We start from the raw sequence: 10,473 nt of genomic DNA, 5'->3' as shown, positions 1-10,473 counted from the left end.
GATGAATCAACTGAAAGAGAAATTATGAATCCTATTTCATTCAAAATACCCTCAAAACCAAAACAAGAAAACAACAACAACAACAATAAAATCTTGGGAATCCATTTAACAAGGAGGTGAAAACCCTTTACAATGAAGACTCTAGAACACTAAAGGAGTAAATTGAAGAAAACTTTAGAAGATGGAAAGTTTGTTCATGTTCTTGGATAGACAGAATTAATAATGCCAAAATGGCCATAATACTAAAAGTGCTATACAGATTTACTGCACTTCCTATTAAAATTCCAATGATATTCTTTATAGAAATAGAAAAATCAGTCATAAAAATCATTTGGACAAATAAGAGGCCCAGAATAGCCAAAGCAATCCTTAGCAAAAATGTGAAGCAGGAGGTATCACAATACCAAACCTTAAATTATACTCCATAGCTACTCAGCATGGTATTGGTACCAAAACAGACATGAAGACCAATGGAACAAAATCGAGGACACAGAGACAAACCCACATGCATAGAGTTTTCGTATACTAGACAAAGACACCATAAACATACATTGGAGAAAAGATAGCCTTTGCAATAAATGGTGCTGGGAAAATTGGAAATCCATATGTAGCAAAATGAAATTAAACCTCTATCCCTCACCCAACACAAAAGTTGTCTCAAAGTAGACCTAAGCAATAGACCAGAGACCCCGTGCCTACTAGAAGAAACAATAGGCCCAACTCTCTATCATGTGAGCTTAGTAACCAAATTCCCCAACAAGATTTCTAAAGTGCAAGACATAAAATCAAGAATCAATAAATGGGGTTGTATCAAACTAAAAATCTTCTTTACAGCAAAGGGAACAATCGAGAATGTGAATAGAGATCCTACAAAATATAAGAAAATCTTTGCCACGTGTACCTCAGATATAGCATTAATCCCTAGGATATACAAAGAACTCAAAAAACTTAATACCAAAAGAACACAAATAACCCAATCAATAAGTGGCAAAGGAACCGAGCAGGCACTTCACAGAAGAAATGATTGGTCAAAAAATATACAACAAAGTGTTCAACATCTCTAGGAATTAGAGCAATGCAAATTAAAACTACACTGTGATTCCATCTCACTCCACTCAGAATGGAAATTATCAAGATTGCAAGTAACATTAAATGTTGGCAAGATGTAAGGGAAAAGATACACTCATACATTGCTGCTAAAAATGCAAATTGGTGCAACTACTCTGGAATAGAACCACCATTTGACCCAGTTATCCCACTCCTAGGTATATATATATAGACTTAAAATCAACATACTACAGTGACACAGTCAGATTAATGTTTACAGCAGCTTATAGCAAACTTTTGGACCATCCTAGATGCCCTTCGACAGATGAATGGAAAAAGAAAATGTGGTATGTATACACAGTGGAATATTACTCAGCCATAAAGAAGAATAAAATTATGGCATTTTCTGGGACTATGATGCTAAGTGAAACAAGCCAGTACCAAAATAACAAAGGCTGAATGTGGTTTCTAATATGTGGGTGCTAGCACACAATGAAGCAGGGGGCAAGAGAAGAATAGAATTTCATTGGAATTCCATTCAAGGGGGGAATTAAGGAAGGTAGAGGTGGGGGAATAGGAAAGATAATAGAATGAATTGGACATTACTTTTCTATGTCCATATATGAATATATGACCAGAGAAAGTCCACATCATGTACAACCACCAGAAAGGGATCCTAATCAGAATAAGTTATACTCCATGTGCGTATAATATACTGTCATGTATATCTAAAAAGAAGAATAATAAAATTGAAAAAGTAAGACATTTAGCATGTGCCCCAATATAATGTCTTTGGAATATAAAATGATGTTAGGATTTAGAAAGAGACACCAGGAATGTGCATACACAGAGAAAAAAGTCATATAAGGACTCACCTAAAAGGCAGACCAAAATGAAAGGTTGTTAGGAGAAACCAAATCTGAGAACACTTTGATTAAAAATTCCAGCCACGTACAAGTGTACCCTTTTCCCCACATCCTCGCCAGCACTTGTTGTTGTTTGACTTCATAATGGCTGCCAATCTTACTGGAGTGAGATGGTATCTTAGGGTGGTTTTGATTTGCATTTCTCTAACTGCTAGAGATGGTGAGCTGGTGGGACTGCAAATTGGTGCAGCCAATTTGGAAAGCAGTATGGAGATTTCTTGGAATGCTGGGAATGGAACCACCATTTGACCCAGGTATTCCCCTTCTCGGTCTATTCCCTAAAGACCTAAAAAGAGCATACAACAGGGACACTGCTACATCGATGTTCATAGCAGCACAATTCACAATAGCTAGACTGTGGAACCAACCTAGATGCCTTTCAATAGATGAATGGATAAAAAAAATGTGGCATTTATACACAATGGAGTATTACTCTGCATTAAAAAATGACAAAATCATGAAATTTGCAGGGAAATGGATGGCATTAGAGCAGATTATGCTAAGTGAAGCTAGCCAATCCCTAAAAAACAAATGCCAAATATCTTCTTTGATATAAGGAGAGCAACTAAGAACAGAGTAGGGAGGAAGAGCATGAGAAGAAGATTAACATTAAACAGGGACGAGAGGTGGGAGGGAAAGGAAAAGAGAAGGGAAATTGCATGGAAATGGAAGGAGACCCTCATTGTTATACAAAATTACATACAAGAGGAAGTGAGGGGAAAGGGAAAAATAATACAAAGGGGAGAAATGAATGACAGTATAGGGGGTAGAGAGAGAAGAGGGGAGGGGAGGGGAGGGGAGGAGGGATAGTAGAGGATAGGAAAGGCAGCAGAATACAACAGACACTAGTATGGCAATATGTAAAACAGTGGATGTGTAACTGATGTGATTCTGCAATCTGTATACGGGGAAAAATGGGAGTTCATAACCCACTTGAATCAAATGTGTGAAATATGATATATCAAGAACTATGTAATGTTTTGAACAACCAAAAATAAAAATTAAAAAAAAAATTCCAGCCACCAGAACTCTAAGAAAATATATTTCTATCATTTAAGCCACCCAGTGTGTGGTATTTTGTTATGACAAATCTGACAAACTGATACAGTAAAGGAGATTTCAGTTCACTTTCCCTTCAAGCTGTGAACATTGTCATGGTCAAAATGGAGTTGCTTACATCACCTTTAAAGGCCAATAGTAAATAAAGCCAGGAGGTTATAAAAGAAGGGTTTTCACACTTAATTCCCTGATAACTGCTATCACAAAGGACTGCCAGAGCCACCGCTTTCCACAGAGGCCACCACAGTATTGCACAAAAAATACTCAGTGAGGATACCTGCCTGGAAACTATTCAACCTTCACTGTGCTTCCTGCTGTTAATCATTGTGGCTCAGGGCTACTGTTTCAAAATATTTGATATAATCCTCTTATTTTTGCCTTTCAAAACTTCCCCTTGCTTAAATCTCTTTGAACATCTTCGTAGATTACTATGGCTCCGATACTGTTATAATTCACTGCTATTCTCAAATGAAAGTGATTCTTTAGAGACTCTGTTATTTATGAGGGCAGAACCTATGTAGGTGTAGTGCCAGTCCCGTCTGAGACCCTGGAAATTATAAATTTGGGTCTGGCATTAAATACAATTGTGGATTAATGAGCTCACTGAGCCGGACTTGAACTAGCAATTCTAATCCCAAATATTAACCTATGAAAAATAAACATTTTTTAACAGAAAAGGTTTTTAGCACTTTTATTCCTGATAGTGTTTTTAGCACTTTTTTTATTGGTTGTTCAAAACATTACAAAGCTCTTGACCTTAAAAGAGCATACTATAGGGATACTGCCACATCGATGTTCATAGCAGCACAATTCACAATAGCTAGACTGTGGAAACAACCTAGATGCCCTTCAATAGATGAATGGATAAAAAAATGTGGCATTTATACACAATGGAGTTTTTAGCACTTTTATTTCTGATAGTCCAAACCCATAGGAAACCAATATCCATTGAATGGTGAATAGATAAACTGTGAGGTACTTAGAACATCACATTGGAAAGCAATATAAAAGATAAAAAGATAGAAACAATAGCACATAATACACAGTGACACGAATGAATGGCAATACATCCAGGGTAGGAAAAGAAACCTAATGAAAAATAAGACATACCGAATGGCTTCATTTATATGAAGTTTAAGAACAACAAAAATAAGCTTGAGGGTTAAAATTATGTCAGTGGTTGATGAAGGGGAAGAGAGTAATGGATTTATAGCAGATGCACAAGAAAAATTTGAGGCATTGATTACCTTTGTATATTTATTTCAGATATTGGCCAGGATAATCACATTTTTCAGAACTTGTCAAATTTTTACTTAAAATCTGTACATTTCCTTTATTTTTTTCCCTAGAACCAACAAAGTTTATTTAAACCTTTAAAACCTCAGTTCTGCTGGAAATGAGAATTTGCACAGTTTACTTTGTTTCTTTGCCCCTTCCAAAAAATTAGGTATTAATCGTATATCCCAAAGAACTATTATGCAAATAACACATGTCATTATAATAGTGCTGAGCACAATATAAAATCTTTACGTTTCTAATTATTATTACTTTTACCTTTATATTAGCATAACTTTTATTTGGTGTAGTAAATGTAATGTTTAAAGAACTAATAATGGATTGACCCTAGTTTCATATCATGTTCATACAGAGGATATTTTGTTTGAAAAGGACTTAAATAATTATCTATTCATAATCAGTAATTTTAGACACATTAAAAACATCCTTGTTTTAGTTCAAATGGGTCAGGTAGGGTCTTGAAGAAGTAAAGTAGGTGAGTGTCCACCATGGGCCAAGCTGCCAGGGAAAGTTCTTCCTAACAGACTCAGAATCAGATCCCTTTATAAAGTGCCAGTCCTTGAAGAGGACTATTTGAATATTTGCATTGAATATTTGCATCTTGGGGATGAGTGTCAAGCTTCAAATCTGTGTTACTTTAATAAACCTTGTAAGGAAGGGTCTCCCAAATTCTTTCCCCCAAACCATGAAGCCGCTCTTCTATTCCTAATTTGCAGAAGCACAAGGGAGATTTTCTACAAAAACAAGATTTTATTAAGCCAGGCTCAGGAATGACACTTGTGATGTTTCTCCCAAACTAAGGGATTTGAGTGAAATTTTGCGTGTTGAAGTTTGAGTCCCTCCTTTGTCACACTCTGACTCTGCATTTATAATAAAGTCCATATGGCTCATACATCCTTGGAAGGGCACACACACAACCTGCCGAACTATATTACTGAAGGTCCTTTTCCCAGAGTAGCAATTCCATGGCACACAAAGGGTGTCTTTATGAGGTTGAGGTCAATGACGAAACACCAGTTATGAAGAATGTGTCTTCTCAAGATTATTTGTAATGAGTTCCTTGTCATGAGTATGTATAGCATTACTATGGTTTAAAAATTAGAAGGTGCCGAATACTTTCAATCAGTGTTCAAACATACACACTTCCTACAATTATGGAATTATTATTATTATTCAGTTTCTTTGACACTGGTTAAGAAAAGTTCATTTTTTGATATAATATTTCTTAAATTTCTCTACCAATCTCAGATAAATTGCTGCTATGTATTGCTAAATTTTCATGTGATTTGAAAATAACGGAAGGTCTGTATTTTCTAAGAAATAAAATTTCTCTCGGACTGTGAATCTCAGTTTAGTGTTAATGCTTCTAAAATTACTATCAGTATACCCTTCAATTCAACTTGGATTTGCAAAGAAAATGAGATGAAAGAGTACACACACAATCCCTGTACCTATTGTCATGTTCTTAAATCATTGAGAAGATAGGTGATACTTTTATTAGATTTTTACAAGCCTATTGACTGAATTACCCTGTAATAAGCCAGAAATATAGCTGGTACTCCAGTAAACTAAGATATAGTCTCTTCCAGTGGATTTAAATGTCTCTTCTTGATAGCCTGAGTCCCTAGTGCCCATTTACCTCAATCAAAATTCAAACACTTACCCTACCCTTTAAACTCCAAAGGACATACCAGCCTCCCTTAACACTCATAGATACATTCAACTTTCTCTTTAATGGAAAAAATTGAGGAAAGAGTTTCCTTCACAGAATCCTTAATCTTCAACATCAATCCCTCCATTTGTATTCTTGATTTTAGTGTGTCTTGAATTATTCATGGTTTTCATATTGTTTCCTATGTCTCTTTGTCCCAATTGGTAAAATTTTCATTACACACACACACACACACACACACACACACACACATCCTGAACCTGGATCCTTGGATACTGTTTTGAATTTCTTGATAATTTTCACTGATTGTTTTCGAGCCTTGAAAGGCACACTAAACATGCAGTCCAAACCATTCACGAGCTTGTGTACCTGTGGCACTGCCGCAAGAAACTATGGCAGAGTCTTCCTGATGCCTCGCAGATCACTTTGATCAGGACAGTTCCAAGTTACGTCAACTCAACTAACATGATGATTGATTGTACTTCACTTTGCACTCTTGAGGGTGCTTCACTCTACATAATGAATTCAATGTCAGCTAACCCAAAGACATCTTGAATTCAATCTGTTCCCAAACAGAATTTCCCTCTTGTCCTCTGAGCCTGCTTCTTTAGTCTTCCCAGCACAGTGAATGGTATCTTTATTCACCACCTGCCATATGGCAATGAGGTCCTCTCTGACTTCCTCACGCTTCCTCATGGAGCTGATGACCCAGTTTTGCTGATTTTGTCTTCCTTGTTTTATCTGAGATCTCTCTAATGTTCTGTTGATGGGAAACAAGACCACTCTATGTATTCTCAGAAAGAACCTAAGCTAAATCTTCTTTTAGCATTTAGCAATTACACTTAATATTGTTTTTCTGTATTTCCTATCCACAATGATCCTTCTTTCATGGCAGGAAACACATTTTCTTCATCAAGTTTTTTAGAGCACCACCATGTCAAAAATTTGTGGTTTTTTTTTTTAATAATGAATAAATGTTTCCTAAAGGAAAATAGATTTCTTTTTATGTTTCAATACCATGTATATATTACATAAGTACATTAAATAAATCCATCATTATTATATATCAATTTCATGTATCGGTTATATTTTATAATATATAAAATATGGAATATACCAATCGACTATATAAAATTCATTATATAATATAATCCATTACATTCTATAATATAGTTAACAAATTTTTAATGTATAGAATTGATTATTTAAATTAAATATATATGAAACTACTATTTTATTGGCAATTGATATTAAAATGCTAAATCATGTTGCCAAGATACAGTGAATTTGATCTGTACATGCAACCCTAAACAATTTTTTTTCTATAACATTATAAACATCTTTTACCTTTCTTTCCCCAAACTGCCATTTTTAAAATGGGGAATAAAGATGGTGACTAAAGTGAGCATTAAATGCACAAAGGGTATCAAAGGTTGGTATCTAAGCAATCTCACTGTGGAAGAAAGATGATTGGCTGGGAAGCCTACAACTCTGAGTAGAGCCCAGGAAATAAACATGCCACTCCCTAAATTTTGTAAGTGAAATATCAGACCCAAAGAGGAAGAAAATTGTAGTAAATCTGTAAAGAGAGAAAGGACATTTTGAGAATACATTATCGTTGCCTTTTAAAATATCTTGAATATTATTTTTTCCACTTATGAACCATATGTAGAATAAAATAGGTATCACAAAATGCAAAGATGGAAAGATTTCATACTCCCTTTAAACAAAAACATACAGTCCAAAGTATATGAGAGACACAGTTATTTGTAGCAAAAAACATGTTTTTTTTTTTTTTTTTTTTTGTGGAGAACAGAAATTATCTCTTATTTTCACTTCCCAAATAAAAATCTCCTGTGCTTCACCTTGTCTTCAAACCCCTGGAATCACTGATCTATAGGTCTGTCATGATTCATATTTAACTGTAACATTTTTAACACCTTATCATATTATATTAGTATCTATTTGGTTATTAATTTCTTCCCCTTCTAGAAACCATGTGTAATGGCAGCAGGAGTTTTATCTGTGTTGTGCACTTCTGTCTATCCAGTGTCTAGAAGAATAACAAAGAGTTGCCAAATAAATACTTGTAGAAGGCTGCAAAGTCAAACCATAAGAAACATATTACAGTTTTATCATAATTTCATAATTAAATAAACAGATTACCTAATATCACATAGCTATTGAGTATTGTAGCAAAGTTTAACATGATCCTGTGACTAAAAACAGGACACCATTATCTATTATGAAATTTTGCTCTCTAATGTAAATGGAGTTGGTCTTCTTACCTGAAATGTGCTACCAGCTACCTTTACTGTAGCTGGTATTATTATAATCTTTCCATCAGCCTGCTAGGAAACCCTCAAATTTCTGATAAATCCCTATAAAACATATATTCTTTAAAAAAACTATAGATTTTATTTTTAGTTTTAAAATTATGCAAATTTTTCCTTCATTTCTATATAAAACATAAGCACATTAAAGTGGCATGCTCTATAGAGTTGGTGTGGTTCTGATAATGTTATCTGAAAGTTTTAGAATAAAGAGAGAAGACAATCTGTAGGAAACACAGGGAAAAGATTATCCCGTGCATGATGGGATTGGCAGTGATCTTTATTTTCTTGGAACTTCGTTTGAGAGAATGAGTTCTTTCATTATAGATTGCAAAACCTTCAAAGTGAAGATAATTTGAAACATATTTATTGAGAGACACTAATGGAGAAAAAAAAAAAACCCAAACTGTAACAAGCATTCATTGACCTACATTGCCCCTGGTTAATTTCATATTTTCTTCCACAGCATTTTCCAATCCTATTTGCAAACAAGATAATATAATTTCTTGGTTGAAATGTTTTAGCTGAAATAGGTATGGTTCTCCTTTTATATATTATAAATTATTTTCAACTTTTCTTTTCATTTGGGTTATGTGCAAATTTAGTGTGAAAGTTAGGCCATTATTTAATATGCCTCTAACTTTATGGTAGTGGTGGGGGGAATGTAAGACTAAGGGAGTTTAAATAGTTAGCAAAATCTAAACCTTATATAATAAAAGTTACTTCCAACCACTAACTTCCAAAACAAAATAGTTTTTTATAAACTCACATAGCTCCTTGCTTATGCCTTCATTATATCACTGCACATTGTATTTTTTCACATGTATGTGAAAGAAAACTATAGATTCTTCAAACTTTTACTTATTCAACTGAGATAATTTTTAGGAGGGAACCAAGTCCAACTGTGATGTGAAAGTAACAGAAGAAATATTATGAGGTTGCCTCTGGCTTGCACTTTTGAATTATGCTATACATTTAATAGACTAACTATGGGTTACCTTGAAATTTAAGCTATTTCTTGGTATGATGTTTCACAGTAATCATCTTGTAATTAAAGTTATTCTGTCATCAAACTGGTCAAAAAATGCTTACTGGATCTTTTCCTTCAGTAGCTACTCCTCTCTTGATATCTTTGTCTTCTAGGAGTATAATCTGAGTTTTTCTAATCTGTCTTTCTATTATTAAAACCTCTAGAATAAAAAGACATTTGCAAGGAAAATACGTATAAAATTTAAAAAGAAATCATGGGAGATATTGGGGTCAATAACACCGGCACCATCATCTCTAAGACATCCCTATTTTTATTCTTTAGCTAAAAATGCAGATTCTCACCAACATCTTTTCTTCCACTTAAATAGGGCTGCTCCAATCTCAAAGGCTGAATGTTTTCTCTGATATGAGGATGCTAATTCACAATAAAGTGGGTAGCTAGGGAAGAATAGAGATACTTTGGATTAGAGGGGAGGGGTTATGGGGCTGAAAAGACAGTGGAATGAACCAGACATTATTACCCTATGTGCATACAGGATTAAATGACCGGTGTAGGTGTAATTCTACATCATGTACAACCAGAAGAATAAGAAGTTATAATCCATTTATGTATGATTTGTCAAAATGTATTCTACTGTATAACTAATTAGAACAAAAATAAAATAAATAGGGCTGCTTTCTTCCTCTCCTTTAATGATTGGTCCAACTTGTCAGACAAAATCAGCCAAAGGTGACTCTGATGCTCTTCTTTATGAGGAGAGGCAGAGCTGTGGAGATGGAGTGGGATGCCCATCCTACGCAAGGTAAGCATTCAGAGATGCCAGTTTCTATGGGGTGGGACATCTCCAGAGCACTGTCTTTTGCAATTGACAAGGAGAGATTCTAGAGGTGACTTGGCTCCTTTGTGCCCCTCAGTAGTTGACTTGTGGATATTTGGCTTGAAATTTTCTTCTGAAAGTTTAGTTTTCATTCCTTTTATTTTTTAGATATGGAAGCAGCATTTCTGAAATATGAACTTTCTAATATTTTAGAGAGAGAGAAAAAAAGTTACCATAGTGAATGGGTTAAATTTATAGCATAATTTAGGCAAACTCTACAATGTCTCTATTCTGTTTTCACATCACGTTTGGGTGAAGTCTTAGTGGATGGG

This window comes from Marmota monax, unplaced genomic scaffold (assembly GCF_021218885.2).
Source record: "Marmota monax isolate L192 unplaced genomic scaffold, Marmota_monax_Labrador192_F-V1.1 WCK01_AAM20220418_F8-fsc00003, whole genome shotgun sequence".
Classification (NCBI taxonomy): domain Eukaryota; kingdom Metazoa; phylum Chordata; class Mammalia; order Rodentia; family Sciuridae; genus Marmota; species Marmota monax.
This window is presented reverse-complemented; position numbering follows the sequence as displayed.